This window comes from Nicotiana sylvestris, chromosome 8, assembly GCF_000393655.2.
Source record: "Nicotiana sylvestris chromosome 8, ASM39365v2, whole genome shotgun sequence".
NCBI classification, from domain to species: Eukaryota; Viridiplantae; Streptophyta; class Magnoliopsida; order Solanales; family Solanaceae; genus Nicotiana; species Nicotiana sylvestris.
This window is the reverse complement of record NC_091064.1, coordinates 204,011,579-204,035,853: the sequence shown is the minus strand read 5'-3', so window position 1 is coordinate 204,035,853 and position 24,275 is coordinate 204,011,579. Positions and strand designations below refer to the sequence as shown.

The window sequence follows — 24,275 nt, the reverse complement described above, 5'->3', positions numbered from 1 at the left end:
GACAATTTAAACATCGAGCCACATATGCAACAATATCCTTCTTCATTCTCCTCCACCAATAATGCTGCCGCAAATCCTAATACATCTTAGCAGCGCCCGGATGAATAGAGTATCGGGAACTATGGGCCTCCTCTAAAATCAACTCTCGGAGTCCATCTACATTAGGCACACAAACGCGCCCTTGAAGCCTCAAAACTCCATCATCTCCTAAGGTAACCTGCTTGGCACCTCCGTGTTGCACCGTGTCTCTAAGGACACAAAGATGAGGGTCATCATTCTGCCGATATCGGATACTCTCCAATAAAGAAGAACGAGTGACTGTGCAAGCTAACACACAGCTGGGCTCAGAAACATCCAACCTCATGAACTGATTGGCTAAAGCCTGAACATCCAAGGCAAGCGGTGTCTCACCGACTGGAATATACGTGATACTGCCCATACTAGCTGATTTCCTACTCAAAGCATCAGCCACCATATTGGCCTTTCCCGGATGATATAAGATAGTGATATCATAGTCCTTCAATTGCTCCAACGACCTCCTCTACCTCAAATTTAGCTCTTTCTGCTTGAACAAGTATTGCAAACTCTTGTGATCCGTGAACACCTCACATGCCATGCCATACAGATAATGTCTCCAAATCTTCAACGCGTGAACAATGGCTGCTAACTCCAAATAATGAACTAGATAGTTCTTCTCATGAATCTTCAACTGACGTGAAGCATATGCAATAACCTTGCCATCCTGCATCAACACTGCACCAAGTCCAATACAAGATGCATCACAATAAACTGTATATGGCCTGAACCTGTGGGCAAAACCAACACTTGCGCCGTAGTCAAAGCTGTCTTGAGCTTCTGAAAGCTCACCTCACACTCGTCCGACCACCTGAACTGGGTACCCTTCTAGGTCAACCTGGTCATCGGGTCTGCAATAGATGAAAACCCCTCCACAAAGTGACGATAATAGCCTGCCAAACCCAAGAAACTCCAGATCTCTGTAGCTGATGTTGGTCTAGGCCAGTTCTTGACTGCCTCTTATCTTCTTTGGATCTACCTGAATACTCTCTGTTGAAACAACATGACCCAATAAAGCAACCAAACTCAACCAGAACTCACACTTCAAAAACTTAGCATATAACTGACTATCTCTCAAAGTCTGAAGAACCACTCTCAGATGTTGCTCATGCTCCTCCCGGATGCAGTAATAGATCAAAATGTCATCAATGAAGACTATCACAAATGAATCCAAGTAAGGCCTGAACACTCGGTTCATCAAATCCCCGGCAACGGTGCTGTTGGCACATTGGTCTCGTCAAATTTTTTCTTAGTGTACAAATATAATTATATTAGCAATAAGAAATTATTATTTAGAGAAATACATGTAGAAATTGAGATTTTATTATAATTATATTATCAAGTGAATTCAACGGTTCCCAACTCTTTTTACATTATAAATCTTTCAGAAATTGTTTGCTTTGCTTTAATTAATTAACAAATTTTAAAGCTCACCTTTAATCAATTTGGTTCTCTCAAATAGTAGTAAAAATATTAGAAGTCTGTAGCCTAGATTAACCAATCTCTGTGGGATGATATCAAAAACTATACTAGAATTTGACTGAGTACGAGCAGAAAAATCCTATGCACAATGGTTTAAGCATGGGGGAATTTGATGAATCTAAAATATTTACTTATTATATATTATTAATATTATACTTTAAATAATATACTTAAATTTATATTTAGTATTTTGCCTCTTTCTAACTATTTTTGCAGGAAAAAAAGATTAAAAATTACAGAAGGAAAAGACAAAATACTCGATGAAAGTCTGCTATGGCAAGCACACGAATTGAGATGGGAAACAGAAGCCTATAATTGAAGTTCATATATATCCAAGCTCCTATATTGGACGTGTCCAAGCTCATGTCTTCAGACGTATCCAAGCTCATGTCTTCAGACACACCCAAGCTCACTCCTCGGACACATCTAAGCTCACTCTTCAGACGTGTCCAAGCTTATTCCTTGGACACGTCTAATCATTTAATGCTTGCAAGATTTATCTATAAATAGAATGCAATTTGGCATCAGAAGAGGGGCGGGAGGAGGAGAACTACTTTTATCTAAACTTTGGTCTTAACTTCTTTCTTTAGCTATTTTATTTTATTCTTATTAGTTTTTCGATTTTCTAAGAGTATTGGAAATATTCTAGAATTCCTTTTTGTTGTGAGATTTAAATACTCCATAATGGAGTAATCTCTTTTTGGGATAGTTGATGAAGCTTGGTATATATTTTTATAATATTATTTCAGTTTTAATGAAATTTTCATTGTATAATTCATACTGTGCTAAAATAATGGTTTCTAGCTAATTATTATTATCACTTCTATATATTTTATTTAAGTTATTCTTATATTAATTTTGTAATTCTCACGGAGCAAAATTAAAATATAATAACCAATGAATAAAATAGTAGAGTGAGAATAATTTTTTGTAAAACTCTTATTTCAAATCTGTAATCTTGTTTGTCTCAGTTTTAATTCTCACGAAGGAATTGTTGTGGACAAGATTACTGATTTTTAGTAAAAATATTCTCACGAAGTATTTACTACCTTTTAGCACAATTCAAGCAAGAAAATATTTCGGTTTTATCGTCACTAGTTTTAACTCAATTAATCACATAACCTCACTGAGTGCTATTAATTGATTTTTTTCTTAGTGAACAAATATAATTGTATTAACAATAAGCAATTATTCTTTAGAGAAATACATGTAGAAATTGAAATTTTATTGTAATTATATTATCAAGTGAATTCAACCATTCCCAACTCTTTTTACATTATAAATCTTTCAGAAATTTAAAACTCACCTTTCATCAATTTGGTTCTCTCAAATAGTTGTAAAAATATTAAAAGTCTATAGCCTAGATTAACCAATCTCTGTGGGACGATATCATAAACTATACTAAAATTTGATTGAGTACGAGCAGAAAAATCCTATGCACATTGGTCTCATCAAATTTTTGGCGTCGTTGCCGGGGATTGGCAGACATCTACTTCAAATTAAATATTTTGTTACTAAATTCAGAATTTATTATTATAATTACTATTATTATTATTATTATTATTATTATTATTATTATTATTATTATTATTATTATTATTATTCTTATTTCTGTCGGTATTTTCACTATCTACTGTTAAGTACTTCTTCCTACTACTTTTATCATTAGTTTTCCTTAAGTTTATTTAGTACAATATTACTAGTACGTTTATCTACAAATACTATTCTAACTTTATTTTCAATTACTATTATTACTAGTACTATCTTTACTTATACTTAATATATATTATCGTACCTTTTGTTTCTCATCAACTATTTTTGTTGTTGTTGAAAATTTCTTTAGTTATTTTATTGACTACTAGTACTGCTTTAGAAAATAGTGTTACTTTATTACTATTTTCTATTCTCTTTAAAATTTTAGGTAGTTTATGATCTACTCTTCTACAAAAAAGTTGGCCAGTTACGATCCAAAAATTGAAAAATCTCTTCGATTGTGCAGGAAAGGAAAAACATTATCTTCCCAAAGCATAGCTTGTGAAGGTATGGAGAATCAAGAAGTAGAAGACATTCAACCACCAGTCCATGTGAAGGATCAGTTTGATGAAGTAGCACCAAGGCCAGCAAACAGAATCCTAAGGGATTATGCTAGACCTGACCGCTTCGACTGTGAATCTAGTGTCAGGAAACCTCCAGTGGCAGCCAACAATTTTGAAATCAGGACTGGCCTGAATCAAACAATTCAACAGTCTTGCATCTTCACTGGAGACACAAGTGAAGATCCACACAGTCATTTAATTGACTTTTTGAAACTTGTTGAAATAGCTAAGTATAATAGAGTACCTCCTGAAGCTATCAAGTTAAGGCTATTTCCTTTCTCTTTAAAAGGAGATGCCAAGACTTGGTTGTGAAGTTTGCCACAAGGTTCCATCACCACATGGGATCAAATGACTTAGAAATTTTTAAACAAATATTTTCCCCTGCTAAAACCATAAAGTTAAGACAAGACATCTCTAATTTCTTGCAGACTAACATTGAGTCAGTATATCAAGCTTGGGAAAGATTAAAAGCAATGTTAACAAAATGCCCACACCATGACATTCCTGAACCTACTACGGCAAATCAGGTTGATGCTTTAAATACACTAACGCATCATGTACTTGTACAAAAGGTCATCTCAATTCTTGTGCTTGCCATAGCAGACTTTCATCGAGTATTTTGTCTTTTCCTTCTGTTATGTTTAATCTTTTTTTTCTGCAAAAATAGTTAGAAAGAGGCAAAATACTAACTATAAATTTAAGTATATTATTTAAAGTAGAATATTAATAATATATAATAAGCAAATATTTTAGATTCATCAAAATCCATAAAAGCTGCTGGGGCATTTGTCAACCCAAATGACATCACCAAGAACTCATAATGCCTGTACCAAGTGCGGAAAGCTGTCTTAGGGACATCGGATGCCCTAATCCTCAACTGCTGGTAGCCAGATCTCAAGGCAATCTTTGAAAATACCTTAGCACCCTGAAGCTGGTCAAACAAATCATCAATCCTCGGCAACGGATACTTATTCTTGATTGTAACCTTGTTCAACTGCCGGTAATCTATGCACATCCTTATCGATCCGTCCTTCTTCTTAACAAACAACACCGGTGCACCCCAAGGTGAGACACTAGGCCTAATGAATCCTTTATCAATAAAGTCTTGCAACTGCTCCTTTAACTCTTTCAACTCAGGCGGGGCCATACGATACAACAAAATAGAAATGGGCTGAGTGCCCGGAGCCAAATCAATACAGAAGTCAATATACCTGTCGAGTGGCATACCCGATAGGTCTGAAGGAAATACCTCGAGAAACTCTCGAACAACAGGCATAGAATCAATAGAAGGAACCTCGGTACTAGAATCACGGACGTATGTCAAATAAGTCAAACACTCCTTCTCTACCATACGTCGAGCCTTCATATATGAGATAACACTACGGGTAGAATGAACATGAGTCCCTCTTCACTCTAAACGAGGTAATCCCGGCAAGGCTAAGGTCACAGTCTTGGCATAACAGTCCAAGATAGCGTGGTAAGGTGATAACTAGTCCATCCCCAATATGATATCAAAATCAACCATGTTCAAAAGTAACAAATCTACACGAGTATCAAGACCCCTAATCACAACTATACATGAACGATGGACACGATCTACCACAATAGAATCACCCACCGGTGTAGACACATATACAAGAGCACTCAAAGAATCACTAGGCATGACCAGATATGGTGCAAAATAAGATGACACATAGGAGTATGTAGATCTTGGATCAAATAGAACTGAAGCATCTCTACTACAAACCAAAACAATACCTGTGATAATTGTATCAAAAGCCTCAGCCTTGGGCCCGGCTGGAAGAGCATAACACCTGGGCTGGGCCTCACCACCCTAAACTACATCTCTAGGACAGCCTGCTGCTGGCTGGACTCCACCTCTAGCGGCCTGACCTCCACCTCTAACACCTCTACCTCCACCTCTAGAACCTCTACCTATACCTCTAGTTGGATGAGTGGGCTGTGGAACACTCGGTGCCTGAACCATGGCACGAGAACCCTGATGCTGAGAACTGCTCGATGCTCGAGGGCAAAATCTAGCAATATGCCCCATATCGCCACAAGTATAACAAGCCCTCGGCTGTTGAGACTGCTAACCCTGATGACCTAAATGACCACCTCGAAAACTCTGGAGCGGCGGTGCACTGATAGGAGCTGGTGGTGCACTATAGGACTGCTGATCAGAATACTGTATATGAGAACCACATCCACCTGAAGCACTATGAGAAACCTGAAGTGCTAACTGAAAAGGCCTAGGAGGATGGCCTCTACCATACGAATCCCTACCTCCAGACAAGGTGCCGCTAAATCTGCCTGAATGACAAGGCCTCTTGCCAGACCCCTGACTACCTCCATATGATAGAACTATCTCAACTCTCCTAGCCATATTGGCCACTTCTTGAAAAGAAATCTCACTCCCCGTCTCCTTATCCATCTGATGTCGAATAGGTAGGATGAGCCCCTCAATGAACCTCCTTTCTCTCTCTCTCTCTCTCTCTCTCTCTCGATGGGAAGTATAATAAGAGCATGATGGGCCAAATCAATAAACCTGGTCTCGTACTAAGTAACACTCATAGAACCCTACTGTAGACGCTCAAACTGCCCCGATAGATCTCTCTCTGAGTGATAGGGAGAAACTTCTCCAGAAATAGCTGAGAAAACTGCTCCCAAGTCAAAGTTGGTGACCCGACTGGTCTAACAAACACTAATCTCTCCACCAAGTCTTGGCGGAACCAGACAAGCGAAAAGTAGCAAAGTCGACCCCATTAGTCTCTACTATCCCCATGTTCCTGAGAACCTCATGACAACTGTCTAAATAGTCCTGGGGATCCTTAGAAGATGCACCGCTGAAAGTGATAGTGAAGAGCTTGGTAAACCTGTCCAATCTCCATAAGGCATCAGCAGACATAACTGCTTCATCACCGGTCTGAGCTACCACACCTGACTGAACTGCTCCAACTGGCTAAGCTTCTGGAGTCTAAAACTGGGGATCCATCTGCTCTGGAGTGCGGGTAGCAAGAGTCTGGGCTCCTCCTCCAGCCTAAGAGACGACTGGTGCTACAGGAAGCAAGCCATCCCGGGTGACACTCTCCATAAGGCTTACTAAACAGACCAGGGCATCCTTCTGGGACCTGAGCTGGGCCCACCAGAACTGTCGGGGCTGGAACCTCATCATCAAACTCAACCTGAGGCTCTACCGCTGGTGCTGCTGCTCTGGGCTCTGCCCCTACCTCGACCTCTAGCACGACCTCGCCCTATGCCTCTCGTGGGAGCTACTACTGGGGGCTTAGGCTACTGATCAGTGGATGAGGAAGCGCGTGTTCTCTCCATCTGCGAAAGAACAAAGTAGAAATTCAATTAGCATCGAGAAACCAAACCGTACGACAGAAAAGAATAGATGTGAAGTTTTCCTAACTCTGTAGCCTCTGGGGAATAAATACAGATGTCTTCGTGCCGATCCCTCAGATTCTACTAAGCTTGTCCGTGAATTGTGAGACCTAAGTAACCTAGAGCTCTGATACCAACTTGTCACGACCCGGATTTCTCATCCTCAGGAGTCGTGATGACACCTACTAGTGAAAGCTAGGCAAGCCAACCATTTGAACTATTTACCTTTTTCCCATTTTTAATCCTTTAACAATTAAGAGCCAACATTGTACAAACAGCGAAAATTAAAAGCGAAAGACTGAGACGTAATATATAAATAAAGATGCCAATACCAATCCATACATAAACTACCAAAACTAGTGTCACAACTCTACAGACTGTCTAGGAATACTAAAAATAAAGGTCCGAAAGAGTTCTTACAACATTGTCTCTGAAATACATAAAAGAAACAGAACAAAGGATAGAAAGAGACGCCAAGGCGTGCGGACGCCGGCAGGACTACCTCAGATCTCCGAATGGACTGAAGGCAGCAACCCCAAAGCTAAGTTCCAAAAGTTGCTGCACCAGGATTTGCACACAGTGTAGAGTGTAGTATCAGCACAATCGACCACATGTGCTGGTAAGTGCCTGGCCTAACCTCGGTGAAGTAGTGACAAGGCTAGGACCAGACTACCAAATAAACCGATGCAGTTAAATCATATACAGCAGAAAATAAAACCAGGAATGTACAATTGAGGATGGGAGGGGGAAACATGCTGCGGGGAAACATCAAATAAAAACAGAAGAACAACAGGTAAATTTAAGAATCACCATAACCCAATTATCAATAAGAATCAGAAATCAAACAAGTGCACGACATCACCCTTCGTGCTTTTACTCTCATCCTCACCATAAGAATCAATATAATCTGCACGACATCACCCTTCATGCTTTTGCTCTCATCCTCACCATAAAATTAATATAATCGACATGGAATTGTACATCGTGCGGAGCGACATCACCCTTCTTGCTTTTACACTCTTCCTCACAAAATCATATACGACATCACCCTTTGTGCTTTAACACTCTCTCACCAAAACAATGCACGACATCACCTTTCATGCTTTAACACTCTTCCTCATCCAAACAACAATCACAAGAAATAAAGGCAAAAAAATAAATGAAATCAAAATAAAATCCTGGCAAGGGAACAATAGTACAACAATCAAATCTCGGCAAGGTAACAATATCAAAACACCAACATCCCGACAAGGGAGATAGTATTAAAAGTAACAACATCCCGACAAAGGAGACAGTATAATAATCCTCTTCTCTTTTTTACATTTACTTCACAACTTGAGCTAATGCTCCATAAGGTTCAATTACCAATTTTACTTCCACAAGCTTTGCTCAACAATAGAAATCATCACATAAGGCATGAACAATACAAAAAGGAGTCATAATAATCATAATATAAGACTCACGGGCATGCTTGACACCAACGTATAGATACTTGTCACCATGCCTATACATCGTACTCAACAAATAACACATAGCAAATAGGACACAACTCCTAATCCCTCAAGCTAAGGTTAGACCAAACACTTACCTCAAATTTCCACGACCATCTCAAGCCTCAAACACCGCTTTTCCTTTAGAATTCACCTCCAAATAACTCGTATCTAGTCCAAATTGATTTAATAACATCAATAAATGCTAAAGAATTCATGCCTAATGATAGGTTTTCTATCATGTTTTGACCCCTTGCCCGCTTGGTCAAAACATGTGGTTCAGACCAAAACCTGATCACCCATTCACCCACGAGCCCGAATATGTAATTAGTTTCAGAATCTGACCCCAAAACGAGGTCTAAATTCCAATTATTCAAAAAGCCCTAACTCTACCCAAATCCCCAATTTTCTACCCTTAAGAATATGATTTAAGCCTAGAAATCTAATGGGTATTAATGGAAATTGAAGAAAACAAGTCTAATAATACATACCTATGATTTTATGGTGAAATCCCCCTTCAAAAATCACCCAAGTTTGAGTTTGAGTGAAAAAGTTATGAAGTTCTGAAGAAATCCCGTTTTGCTACTGTTTTAAAATAACTGGGCAGGCCTTTTGAGTGAAAAAGTTATGAAGTTCTGAAGAAATCCCGTTTTGCTACTGTTTTAAAATAACTGGGTAGGCCTTCATCGCGTTCGCAATGGGCCTGTCACGTTCGCGATGGGTTTGGCCCAGCTGACCATCGCGTTCATGCTCAAAGGATCGCGTTCGCGGAGCTTCAGCTCTTAGAGCCTTTGCATTCGCGGTCAGGTGGCCACTTCGCGTAGAGTAAATTTAAAATCCTCCCCTAGGCCACTAACGCCCCCTGTTCGCGAGGCCTGGACGCGTTTGCGAAGGGTACTCCCCCCTACAGCCTTGCGTTCGCGTCCTAAGCTCCGCGTTTGCAATTAACAATTTTGCACCTGAGGAATATTGCCTTCCGCGTTCACGAGTGAAGCCACGCGAACGCGAAGAACAAAATCTCTGTGCACTAGAAGCTGAAAACCTGCAACATTTCCAAGTTTAAAAACATCCTGAAACTCACCCAAATTAAACATGTATACTATCCTAAAAATATCATATGAACTTATCCGTGCGATCAAATCGCCAAAATAACATCTTAAACAACGAATTTAGCATAGAAATCTAAGAAAAATCTCAAACTTTCAAAGTTTCAAATTTCACAAATACAGGTCCGAATCACATCAAACAACCTCAGTTCCTTATCAAATTTTACAGACACAACTCAAACATCATATTAAACCTGTACCGGGCTCCGGAACAAAAATACGGGCCCGATACCATAAATTTCAAATATAATCAAATTTCCAAAAACTCTTATATTTTCAGTAAAACAATTTCTTTCAAAAATTCATTTCTCGGGCTTAGGACCTCGGAATTCGATTCCGAGCTTACGCCTGTGAGCACGTGATTTTTTCCCTACAAGAGCTACTCCCACAAAAATTCAAAATAAACTGGTTTTGTGTTGTGTGTGATTTATTTGTGTTTTTTGTCTGTGCATGTTTATTTTTTACTTTAGTTAAGAAAAATACAAAAATATGTGTTGCCTGTGCATTTAGGGTTTAATATTACAATTAGGAATTAATTAAATAGGTTTGTTTTACAAAAATGGAAAAATCACCAAAAAATATGTACTTTGCGTTTAATGTCCAAATTGTGTGATTTTATCTTTATTTGATGTTTAATTTCATGTGATAGCTATTATTAAGAGTTAATATTTTAGCTAATTGTCAATTTTATAATTAGGATTTTTAGTTGGTAATTAGGAATTAAAAAGAAAATAGAAGAAAAGGAAGAAATAAAGAGAAAGTCGGACTGGGCCAGTTTTGAATAGACCAGGCCCAAACCAAAATAACCCCTTTGCAGCCCAGTCCAAATACCCTTTTTACTCGGTCCAAGAGACCATACCAAACGACGTCGTCTCATCGCTAGTCAATCTCGACCGTTCAATCATCCAATCTAACAGTCCAGGATTCCCCTCCCACAACCCGTCTCCAGCCCGACCCGCTTACCCCGAACCACACCCGCCCCAACTAAGCCTAAACGACCCCGTTTGGCTTAAGTGACTTAATCTGGACCGTTGGTTCCCATCATCCAACGACCCAGATTAATCACCTGATTTCAATGTATCAAAACACCCAAACCCCTCTCACCCGCCTCATTTCCACCCCTTCGTCTCCAAGAACCAGAGACCAAACGACCCTCCACCAAACCCTAGCCGCCCTCGTACCCCATCGCCTGAAAGTCGGCGGCAACGACGCCGGTGACTACGAAACTTACACCCCTGAACCTCCTAACCACCCTCAACCTGAATCCCCACTCTGTTTGCCTCGAATCAACCTCCAGCTCCTTGAATCTTCAATCAAATATTCGAGCAGAACTCGAACCTACCCCAACCAAGCCCAAATTCATACCCTGGCACCCCATGACCTCTCTCATGCACGAATTACCTTTGGTTTGAGTCGAATCTGGCTAGAAACACTCAAACCCCAAATCGAAACGTAAGAACCCTAGAAAATCAAAACTGGTTTCTGTCCAAGTTTAAGGGAATTTGGGTGTTTAACTGACCTTAGTCGAAGTGTTTTCAGTCGAGAACACTCGGTTAAGGTCCGTTCGACCTCAAAAAGGTCTGAATCAGAATCCAAGTCAGGATCGTCTAGGGTCCGAATATTTGAGGTATTTTTCTTGTCCTGTTGGTTCCATTTTGTATATGTTTATATATATTTATTTGTTTAGTTTAGTTCTATTGACTTTTCCTTTCTTTTGTCGATTGATTCTGTCCGTCTTCAATGACCCTTTATTTGGTCGAACTTTTTCTGGTCATGGTTCATGAATGTGATAAAACTATATAATCGATTTGAATAAGTGTCGTCGATTAGTTAAGTCTTGTTATGAATCCTTGTTTTCTATCAATACGATTCGAATCACCTAGGTGCGTGTTCAATTCTTATTTGTTATTGATTGTATGTGTTGTAATTCGTGTAGTCAATTGAATAAGTGTCGTCGATTAGTTTTACATGCTTCGATTCTGATTAAATAACCTGATAACAATGTGATTCGTACTGCTTCAATTCTGATTGAATCATTGTTTGAATTTGATTGTGAATTGGTTATAGCTGTAGTACTTTAGTGATCAGTTAAAAATCAGTTGTTAGGTTTGTAACTTAGAAAACAGATCAATTGAAGTTTAGGGCATGACAGTAATACACAGGGTTTAAGGGGGGTAGTTTAGGGATTGAAAAGTTCAGAAATTGGTTAGTTTAAGCGGGCTGATAGTAGGGCACTAAAATACCATTGAAATAATACAATTGTTTAGGGCTTATGGGGAACAAGACACAATGGTGGGGGAAAGGTTTAAAGAAAATGGATTAAGAAATAGGTGCCCATACTTATTTGGGTTTAAATAAAGAAAAGACAAGTGTAGTGGGGAACAAAACATATACTCGTGGAATTAAAAGGAGATGATGGGCAGAATTAGTGGAAAAATTCTTCCCAAAGTGCTTTTGAAAGTTGAGGGGCAGGGTCAGTGTTTGGTTATAAATAGAGTCACTTAGGACAGAATGTAGGGGGGATTTTCGGACATAGTTGAGGTTGGTTTCTGGGGGCGGAAAAATCTGAAAGGGGGCTCTTCTTTAGTCTGGTCTGGTTTTCTTTGAGGCAAACTTTAGAATAGAAAGTAATCTGAAAAGGGAGAGAGCTTGAGAGACACACACTGACCTTGACAATGATTGAGAAACCTACTGTTGCATTAGTGTTCCTAAGTTCAAATTAGAATTCCAGTTGATGAGTTGTATAGTTCTAGCTTGATTTCTGGTTGGGAAAGTTTCAGAGGTTTCTTGGTTGACCTTCTAGTGATTTTGGGCTTATTCAGGCTGGTTTTGAGCCAGTCCTGGTAATCTTGTTTGGTTTTAAACACTTCTGGATTTCTGGTTTATCACTTGGGTCTGCTCGTTGTTCTATATTACTGGGCATTGATTACTGCTGTCGCTTTTCGAGTTATTGCTATTGCTGGCCTCATTCTTTTCTCATTATATTGCCATTTCCAGGTACACAGCTGTAACCCTGATCATTTGTAAGCTGAAAACACAAGCATGGATATACATGAAGATCTGAAGCTTTAAAGTTTAATCTAGCTTTCTATTGATTGGTATATTAGGATATCTCACTCGCTAATATCATGTAAATGCCTGCGGGATGCATAACTGGACAGTTCTGGTAATGGTTTAATCTATGAACTTTCAAATGAACTTTATATCATGTATCTGCTCTTGTCTATTTCGAATGTATAGCTGTAGTCAATAATATTTAGTTTGTTTTAGCTTGACTATAAGGTAGTGTACTTCGAATGCATGTCCGTTAGAATCTGGCCTAATAAGCTATTTAATTAATACAACAATCTGATTGTAACATCAATGGCTTGAGTTTAGGATTAGGCATAAACATCTAAATTACTTCTTTCTAACTTTTGCTCTTCTGAAACCTGTAGTAATATACTTAATTAGATAATCACTTCACATTTCTGCGTGGCAAATTGTTGAATATGCATAGAATAACTTAAGTAAAGTTTCATTAAGTGTTTAGTTCGTTTAAAATAGGAAGGGTGATGTGTTTTGTCGAAAAGAGATCGATAGCCCGTATTTAGGCGGATTGGGCCTCCATGCTTGAATAAGATGGCCCAGGTCCTGTTTTTAACATTACATTCGTTTGGACCTGGGCCCAGGTCGGTGAATAGCCATGCCCGTCTGCGTACTTAGGTTCTGATTTTAAACGGGCGGTGTTCATGACCCAATTATAATAGCTCTTAAACCATATAATTAACCAAGACTCCTCCTTTTACTGTAGAAACGAACTAAGTAGAACACCATAGATTACTTTAGGTTTGCCCTTTAATTAATGAATGAGATGAGCCTCGCCAAAGCACCTAGATTGCGGGGTCCACGGTAATTGTATATATTAAAATACTTAGATTTCGGGACAGGCCGTTTAGCGAATTTCACGGCCATTTCCCAAAATAACCCCGCGCTAGTCGTTTTAGATGCGCCTTTAATAATTTACTTTCTTAAACTCGGGTGCACATTTATGTGACTCAAATCCAAATCTCAACAGAGTCGAAATATGTCGATAACCACGGGTACATTGATGTGACCGGGTTCGAGATACATTTTCACAACGTTGCAATTCTCTGTTAAAGTAATAATGATAATAATAAAAGCGGTTAAAAATTAAAATTTGCACGTAGGATTCAACATGTATTAGAATCAGATAAATAAGCCGAATATGACAGTTGAGCGACCGTGCTAGAACCACGGAACTCGGGAATGCCTAACACCTTCTCCCGGGTTAACAGAATTTCTTACTTAGATTTCTGGTTCGCGGACTGTAATACAGAGTCAATTTTTTCCTCGATTCGGGATTCAACCGGTGACTTGGGACACCATAAATCTCCCAAGTGGCGACTCTGAATTAAATAATAAATCCCGTTTTCGATTGTCCTTTAATTGGAAAATCTCCCCTCTGTGCCCCTTTGCAGCGGCGCAGGTGAAAAGGAGGTGTGACAGCTCTGGCGACTCTGCTGGGGACCGAACCCAGAATCTCTGGTTCAGGGTTCAGAATTCGAGCTTAGATAAATTGTTATATTTGGCTTTATCTGATTTTTGTTACATGTTTGGGCCTAATATGCTAAATGCTGCTTTTACCGCTTTGATATTATTTGAACTGTGTATAAACTGTGCCGAAACCCTTCTCTTCTTACCTCCGGGAATGAGCTTGCTGGTCGAGACTCCCTATTCTGTTAGTGTCATACCTTGAAATAAGAAAGAGGCCGGACAAGTTACAAAACCGGACGATCCCGCGGGTCCCCGGTACGTAGCCCCCTCCTCGACTCGAGTTGTCCGCTCGGGTACACAGTCTAGAACGAATACCCAGGTTATGAACCTAGAATAACTCAGCTTCATGCCGGATCCCTAGTAGGAACGTTTATTTGCATCACGTGTATTTGACTTTGGAGGCTCAACACAGGGGTTGGGTCTGTCTAGGACAGGTGTACCAAAAAATGAAAATGACCATCCTGATGCATTTTACTTGCTTCTACTTGTGCATTTATTTGCATCGGACTTGCATGCTGACTGACTTATTAAGGAAAGTGAAATAGCAGTATGAGGGTTAAGGAGAGTTAATCGTCTGTTTTTGAAATAATGTCGAAACTCTGCCGATTTTTTTTGAGAAAGTGGAAGAAAAAAAAGAAAAAGAAAAGATATATATAATTTTATTTTGCCAATGAAAAGAGTCTGTTTTTCAAAAAAGAGTTTGTTTTATCGGCCCGAACTACGCCGGTTTGATTCTCACATGATGTGAGATACGTAGGCAGCCCTCATCGGGGCCAACCTCCCCTTTTGCAAAAATAGCAAAAAAATGTCAAAATTTTTAATCTTTCGTCATAAATAAGTCGGGTGATTCCATTCTTGTAAAAATAGCCGAATGTCCCTAAAGAGACGCCGGAAGGCTGTTTTTGCGAAAATAACCACTTTAGGTCATTTTCAAGGTTTTGTCCGGTTGGTAAAACACAGCCTTTAAATCTTCTTCGAAGTGCTGAAAGGCCGTATTGACAAGACCAGAGTTTTATTTAAATGTGTGTCAATTTTAGTTTATTCTTTATTTGAGTTCAATGAGTGTTAATCACCCCAAACAAACATACAGAATGAGCTCGGGTCCAAGTTTGTCGGTAACAGTTATGAGCAAGATCCCTTTGGAGTTGCGCTTGTGGTGGGAGGATTTGGAAAAGTCAGAGCGAGATAAGATCAAACTACATCTGGGAGGTCTCACCAGTCTGTTGAACGTCAGACCCAGATGTGACATCATAAAGGCTTTGGTTACATTTTGGGACCCGGCCCACAACTTATTCCACTTCTCGGATTTGGAACTCACCCCAACCTTAGAAGAGGTAGCAGGTTATATGGACATTACTGAGGGGCTAAGGCATAAATATCTGATCGCTCCAAGAGCTGTTAGTTCGCACAAGTTCATGGATCTGCTAAAGATAAGCAAGGGAGTCCCGTACTCTAAATTGGATATGGGTTTTTCTACTCTGCGGTTCATATACCAGAGGTATGGGCGTATAGGAGGGTTCGACGATCTGGAAAGCAGGGTTTGCAGCAAAGGAAATCGGTAAGTGCCGGGATGATTTGAAGAAGTCTGAGGATACCATAGCACAACTCCGGGCACAATGGGCAAAGAGAACGAAAGATCGCACACAGTACTTACAACAGGCAAGGAAAGATCATGGAAAGACCATTGTCAGTCTAAAAAGGAAGGTGACCACCCTAGAGAGCGAGGCGGCTAAACAAGCCAAGGCTTTTGAAACCGAGAGTAAACACTGCTATAATCTGATGGCCTCGATGGAAGATGAAATACAGCAGTTACGAAAACAACGTCTGCATGATTCTCGGGTTTTGAAGGCTAGAAGGGATCAGATAGAACGCTTACTTTTAGAGAATGACCGATCCAGGAACAAGATTCTGAATATTTCTCGGGCTATCACCAGGAAATGTCGGGAGTGTGAAGACATGACCCGCACTACCTTCTTGTCAGCAGTAATGATTTTCGTTAAACGGACAATGTACGAACTGGAGAAACTTGAAAGGGATCTCACACCTAAGCCCGCGGCAAGGCCGAACGATGCCTCGCGGGCACCAACTTTTGGAGCTTTAATGTATTCATAGTTCGAGTCAGTGTTTTTGTTTTTAGAGTCTGTTGTCTGTCTGTATATTCTCTTTTGCATCAAAATGTGTCAGTAGTTTTTTTTAGTCCGTAATTGGTTTTACTTCGGGTTTGTTCTCCTTTCCAAAAAATGTTTAGTTTTTATTATAATGTTTCAGTAAAGAAAATGGAAAATTCCCAAAAAATTTGCTTTCGCACTTATGTGGAAGAACTACGCCCGGTCTGATTCATGCAAGGACATGATACGTAGGCAATCTCTATAGGATTCGACCACCACTAAAAAGAAAAAGAAGGGAAAAGGAAATATAAATAAAGGAGGATAGAATAAAGGAAGCTTAAAATAAGGGGCACAATTATGAGAGGCCGGAATGACGCACGCAACCGAAGCAAATGCATGATAGAAAATGGTTAATTGCCTAGGTGCATTGCATCCCAACGTGTAATTGCATATGTGTTAAACTCTTAAACTAACAAAGTTGTTGTCGTCCAGAGAATTCAAGCAGTTAGTTTATTTAGAGGATACTGGCACATTACCATTACCAAACCAGATCGAAGAGACCAATACCGGAAATCATGTCTATCCCAGACGTCGACACTAGTGTTGAGCTAGAGGAGTTGGACGTCTATAAAATGAAAGAGGAAATGCTCAAGCTTAAGCAACAGATGGCCGAAATGTACCAGGCCTAGTCCAAAGGGCAGTCACCGCCAACTTACCCAGCCAACCCGGCTCTTACCCCACCATTAGCTCAGTCTCAGGATCCTCCCGCCTCCGATCCAGGTTTTCCCATTTATCAGCACTACCATGGCACTACTTCTCATATGCCACAAGCTCCACCACCAAAATCGGTTCCATACCCTCCTCTGCCAATCACCCCTGTCTTTGTGGTATCTCCACCAACTGCACTTCATAAATCCCCGAGTGAACCTTTGTTCCAAGCACAGGACAACCAGTATTATCCCCCAGAGCTTACCTTCAAAGCGCCTAGAGCCTACCCACATGATCCACATTCTGACCTACCGGAGAAAGCAGAAAAACCGGCCAGAAATCTTGAACAGGAAGAGATGTTCAGAAAAATGAAAAGCATAGAGCAATCCTTCAGGGATATGAGAGGGCTGGGAGGTCAGGTAAGCGTGGCTTACAAAGATCTGTGTTTATTCCCGAATGTACAACTACCGGCAGGGTTCAAAATGCCCAAGTTTGACTTGTACAACGGACACGGTGATCCGGTGGCTCATCTGAGAGGTTTTTGTAGCAAGATGAGGGGAGCAGGCGGAAGAGATGAATTACTGATGGCGTATTTCAGCCAAAGTTTGAGTGGATCGGCGCTAGAATGGTACACCAGGCAAGATCATAACAGGTGGTACACATGGGACGATTTGGCCCAAGCATTCGCTTGTCACTTTCAATATAATCTTGAGATCATTCCGGACCGACTGTTCCTGACTAAACTGGAAAAGAAGCGCAGTACAGTGAAAGCTTTAGAGAGTATGGTTTCCGGTGGAGGGAACAAGCAGCAAGGGTAGATCCCCCAATGAAAGAAAGCGAGATGGTCGATTACTTTTTGCAGGCTCTGGAGCCAACTTACTTTGGTCATTTGGTGTCCGCAATTGGCAAGTCTTTTAATGAGGTTGTAAAAATGGGAGGCATGGTCGAGGAGGGGCTTAAGTCCAACAAAATCATGAGCTATTCAGTGATCAAGGCGACCACTCAGGCTCCAAAGCGGCACTGGGGGTGTACTTGGGAAAAAGAAGAGAGAAGATGTCACGACTGTTGAGTCCGGAGCCTAGTTCGGATCTAGAGGTCCATCACCCTACTATAACCAATCACGACACTACCACCAAAATTACTCCCATACTCCATATAGCCCTCCACAACATTACTACCCACCATCAGAGCCACGCTTTTCCGTCCATCACGCCCAAGCATATACCCAGCCTCCGGCTCACCCGCAATGGCATGCACCGGATCCCCAAAATACATACCCACCTCCACAAAACACATACCCACGTCCACAAAACACATATCCACCTCCGAGGGCCTATAGAAATCCTCCAGGGTCAGGTTTCCGTGGGAATCAAGCTTTCAAGAATGAGAGGAAGCAGAAGTATACTCCGCTGGGAGAATCTTATACTACTTTGTTCCACAAATTGAGGCAGTTAGGCCTGTTGAATCCTATTGAGCCCAAATTGCCAAATCCCCTTCCTAGAAATCTTGACCTTTCAGCGAGCTGTGAATATTGTTCGGGGGCTCCCGGAAATGATACTAAGAAATGTTGGAAGTTGAAGAATGCCGTGCAAGAGCTTATTGATACAAATAGGATCGAGGTTCAGGCTCCAGAAGCACCAAACATTAATCAGAATCCGCTACCAGTGCATCATGAGACCCACATGATCGAACTAGTGCACAAGGGAGGGGAGCTTAAGAAGCCCTCACAAATGGTAATGATGATCCGTGCCAGTGAAAATAGTTCGAAAGAAAAACCGACCATTGGAAAAGCAGTGTTACAGTGTGTAGATGACAAGCCAGTTATGGTGTGCTCGTCAAAGTGTGAAACCTTGCTATCCCGTACTTTAATAAAGTGAAAGTTTTTTCTTTCTTCATTCCTTATTTTGTTTTAATTTTTTCTTCTTCTTTTTTTCTTCTGAACAGTTCTCTTTATACTGGTTCTAATGACATGGCATGCACGACGGATCTTCAACCTAGTCTAAAAAAAAATCAATCTGATTCCGAACTTATAGTACAAGACTGTGATGACGAGTCAGAATACGATGAGGATGAAGCCTTTGAAGAAATTAACAGAGAGTTGAGCCAATTTGAAGAAAAACCCAAGCCCCAACTTAAATGACACGGAAGCCATCAATCTAGGGGATGCGGATGATATCAGGGAAACTAAGATAAGCGTCCGCATTGAACCAAACATCAGGGAAGAACTAATCAAAGCACTTATTGAATTCAAAGACAGTTTTGCATGGTCATACGACGACATGCCGGGTTTAAGCACCAATCTAGTGGTTCACAAATATTGACCCGACATGTCCTCCCGTCAAGCAAAAATTAAGGAAGTTCAAAACCGACATGAGTGTGAAGATTAAGGAAGAAGTAACCAAACAACCGAATGCTAAGGTTATTCGGGTCTCTCGATATCCTGATTGGTTGGCTAATGTGGTGCCAGTGCCAAAATAGATGGAAAAATCAGGGTGTATGTTGATTATCGCAATCTGAACAAAGCAAGCCCAATGGCGCTTTATGTTTGACAGATGTCGAGGGAAGATGTATCGGCATGGCTATCAGTTCTGACGCAGTTAAGAGATATTATGTATGATTTCTTTTGATTGTAATTATGGTTTGTTTATACTTGGCATTTGTCGGAGAATGAAATGACGGAGGCAATTCTTTCTTCTATCCAAGCACTTTAACCTTTGCTTCCCCTTTTGAGCCTTATTTATTCCTTCATACCCCTCTTTTGGAATCAGTAATAAAAATGAAAGAAAAAGAGAAGAGAAAAATAATGATAATAAATACAAAAGAAAAGTCACAAGAAAAACAAAGGAATTGGGAACTACGTTTGACCTGATTCCTCAAAGAAGGATACGTAGGCGCCTTACGGCTCGGCCATAGTGTAACAAAAACGAAAAAAAAATCCCCAAGCAAGAAAAACTGGGGCAGAAGTTGTGTTTATAATTTTGGGAAAGAAAGTTGATTCCAAGAGTTGTAATATTTTATCCATCAAAATTATTTTGAACCTTTTACCCTTTTTCTTTTAGCCATACACAAAAACCCATATTGATGTCCAAAAAAGACCTCTCGATCAGTATCTGAGAAGTGCCACATCATGCAAACGGAAGTCGGGAATAACACTTTGATCCCCAGCAGAGAAGAGGATCATAAGCTGGAAATGAATTGGTAGCCGAAAGAATCCCCAGCAGAGAGAGTCATATCGGTAACACTCCGATCCCCAGCTGAAAAAAATAATAATAAAATAAAACGAGAGAGTCTTATCGGTGAAAACCTTCACAGGCACCATAAGGCGATGGGAGTTGAGAGAAATGAGAGAGTCTTATTAGTGAAAATCTCTCGAAGGGCAATATGAGGCGACAAGACAAGATTGGCGGAAAGGATCCGCATTTGGCAAAGGGTAGAGTGCCTGTTTATCCCCAGCAAGATGAGGCCGTCCGAAAGATTGATTGATACAAATAGACTGGGTTGATTAATCCGAAATACACGACATGATCGTTGGGATCAGTTATATCATTAGATAAGTTTTTTTTTATTTCTTTTCCCCAGCATTTGTTCAGAAAGACTTCTTCCTTTTCTATCTTTTGAAATCATCATTTTTTCATTTTTGGTGTAAAGACTTTATCTCCCCAGCAGTTTGTTTATGAAAAGGATTTTCAGAGCTTACTACTAGTTTCCAAAACGGTGCAAAGCAAAATGCGAATAGGACAGGCCAAAGATAAGGCGACACAGCAAAAAGAAGTTTGTCGCAAGTCCAAATGATGAATGGGTCTAGATTCCAAGAGGACCAAATTTCCAGGGGAAGTTGGAGAAAAACAGAAAAAACAACAGTTGAGAAGTTATGGATCAAATTCCAAGAGGATCCCCAACAGATTTACGAGATGCAAGAACAACTCAGACAAGTTATCGACCAAGTTCCGCAATGGTCAGACAACACAGAGTGGGGAAGGAAGAGAAAAGAAAATCATCCCCGACAAATAATATCATCCCCATCAAGTTTTGTAATAAAACACAAAGCAGGGAAAGGAAAAAGGGAAAAACCATCCCCAGCAGGAGTGGCACGACCACTCACCACGTTTTAAACTAACAAATTTTTCTTTGATTTGAAGCAGAGAAAGGAAATGCTATTGACAGCAAGAAGGCATGGCCACAAAGAAGATTATCAGACTGGGGCAGCAAATCTTCTCTCATTGCGAAAATTTTCTTGAAATCAGATACCCACTTGGGGAAGATGGAAGATAACACAAGTTTTGAAGGAAGTGGAATCCCCAGCAGTTTACGGGAGAAGGCAATACAAGTTTTAAAGAAAGCAATCTGGGAAGAAGCAAGATAACCCAAGTTTTAAAGGTAGTGGTCTTTGAATCAGTATCATCCCCACTATTGTTAAGAGGGGGAAAGTAACTAGTTTTAAAGAAGGAAGATAATTCCCCAGCAGTATTATTCCCGACAAGTTTCAAAGAAGTGAAAACACCAGCTTGAGGAAAGTAGTTCCAAGTGGAAGGAAGGCACCAACTTTAAAGAAAGTAGTTTGTGAAGAAGGAAAATAACATAGTTGTGAATAAAACACCGGTGTTGTCCCCGACAGTTTTCGGAGGAATAAGACACCAAGTTTGAGGGAAGCAGTTGAAAGAAGATGATTCAAGTTAAAGGAGTCAAGAGCCCGCCTGGAGAATGGAGGCTGATTACATTTCAAGTCCGGAAGTTGGGAGCCCGCCCATATAACAGAGGAATACATTTCAGTATTTACATTTCAAGTCCGGAAGTTGGGAGCCCGCCCATATAACAGAGGAACACATTTCAGTCTTTACATTTCAAGTCCGGAAGTTGGGAGCCCGCCCATATAACAGAGGAATACATTTCAATCTTTACATTTCAAGTCTGGAAGTTGGGAGCCCGCTTATAACAGAGGAATACATTTCAGTCTTTACATTTCATGTTTTGAAGTTGGGAGCCCGCCCATATAATAGAGGAATACATTTCAGTCTTTACATTTCAAGTTTTGAAGTTGGGAGCCCGCCCATACAACAGAGGAATACATTTCAGTCTTTACATTTCAAGTTTTGAAGTTGGGAGCCCGCCCATATAACAGAGGAATACATTGAAGTTTGAAGTCAGTAAAGCGGAGTGTTACAACAAAAAACCCCTGCAATCAGAAGAAAGACCACAAGTCGAGCCAGAAGTAAAGAAATGGCAGAGGTGTTATCTTTAAGAAGTTATATCGAAGTCAGGAGCCCGCCTGGAGAATAAAGGTGTTATATTTTAAGAAGTAATTGGTGTTGAAGTCAGTAAGGCAGAGGAATAGAACCGAAATCCCCAGCGGGAAACAACAAAAATCCCCAGCAGAGGAAGGCAGTTCAAGATTCGATGGAAAAATAATGCGAAGCTCACGAGAGGGAATAAGCAGTTCGAGATCGGCAGTCAAGGGAGAATACAAGACAAATCAGAAGTAAAGAAATACCAGAGGAAACACGAGGCAACAAAGGCAGCAACAGTCACATGACCAAGTTTGAGGATAAATCTTTGTAATTCATGGATCATAGCTTATTATAACTTTTTTATCTTTCATCAAGGTGTAATAAGGAGGTCAGTAAGTGGTAACATCAGCAACAACAGCAGTAACAGCAAAATAACAGCTCCATGGTAGTCCCAGCTACCGAAACTTCCCGAACTACATTAACCTGATTCCCTTTTAGCCAGGGATATGTAGGAAACCTTCGAAGCAGAGGTTCGGTCAAATCTTTCAGAAAATACTTCACACGGAGTAGCCAAACGGGCAAAAATCGCTCGTATCCGCTCACTTTATCTTTGCACGGAAACTCTTCATGTTTTCGAACAAAGAGGGGCAGCTGTGAGCACGTGATTTTTGCCCTACAAGAGCTATTCCCAAAAAAATTCAAAATAAACTGGTTTTGTGTTGTGTGTGATTTATTTGTGTTTTTTGTCTGTGCATGTTTATTTTTTACTTTAGTTAAGAAAAATACAAAAATTTGTGTTGCCTGTGCATTTAGGGTTTAATATTACAATTAGGAATTAATTAAACAGGTTTGTTTTACAAAAATGGAAAAATCACCAAAAAATATGTACTTTGCGTTTAATGTTCGAATTGTGTAATTTTATCTTTATTTGATGTTTAATTTCATGTGATAGCTATTATTAAGAGTTAATATTTTAGCTAATTGTCAATTTTATAATTAGGATTTTTAGTTGGTAATTAGGAATTAAAAAGAAAATAGAAGAAAAGGAAGAAATAAAGAGAAAGTCGGACTGGGCCAGTTTTGAATAGACCAGGCCCAAACCAAAATAACCCCTTTGCAGCCCAATCCAAATACCCTTTTTACTCGGTCCAAGAGACCATACCAAACGACGTCGTCTTATCGCCAGTCAATCTCGACCGTTCAATCATCCAATCTAACGGTCCAAGATTCCCCTCCCATAACCCGTCTCCAGCCCGACCCGCTTACCCCGAACCACACCCGCCCCAGCTAAGCCTAAACGACCCCGTTTGGCTTAAGTGACTTAATCTGGACCGTTGGTTCCCATCATCCAACGGCCCAGATTAATCACCTGATTTCAATGTATCAAAACACCCAAACCCCTCTCACCCGCCTCATTTCCACCCCTTCGTCTCCAAGAACTAGAGACCAAACGACCCTCCACCAAACCCTAGCCACCCTCGTACCCCATCGCCTGAAAGCCGGCGGCAACGACGCCGGTGACCACGAAACTTACACCCCTAAACCTCCTAACCACCCTCAACCTGAATCCCCACTCTGTTTGCCTCGAATCAACCTCCAGCTCCTCGAATCTTCGAGCAGAACTCGAACCTACCCTAACCATGCCCAAATTCATACCCTGGCACCCCATGACCTCCCTCGTGCACGAACCACTTTTGGTTTGAGTTGAATCTAGCTAGAAATACTCAAACCCCAAATCAAAACGTAAGAACCCTAGAAAACCAAAACTGGTTTCTGTCCAAGTTTAAGGGAATTTGGGTGTTTAACTGACCTTAGTCGAAGTGTTTTCAGTTGAGAACACTTGATTAAGGTCCGTTCGACCTCAAAAAGGTCTGAATCAGAATCCAAGTCAGGATCGTTTAGGGTTCGAATATTTGAGGTATTTTTCCTATCCTGTTGGTTCCATTTGGTATATGTTTATATCTGTTTATTTGTTTAGTTTAGTTCTATTGACTTTTCATTTCTTTTGTCGATTGATTCTGTCCGTCTTCAATGACCCTTT

General features: G+C 40.4%; 1 non-coding gene across 1 annotated transcript; it reads right to left on the bottom strand.

The window, feature by feature from the left end:
* Positions 1–4,048: 4,048 nt before the first annotated feature.
* Positions 4,049–4,155, bottom strand: LOC138876603 (small nucleolar RNA R71). Its single transcript, XR_011401948.1, has one exon. It is a non-coding gene; the product is annotated as a small nucleolar RNA R71 (small nucleolar RNA).
* Between the last annotated feature and the right edge of the window lie 20,120 nt (positions 4,156–24,275).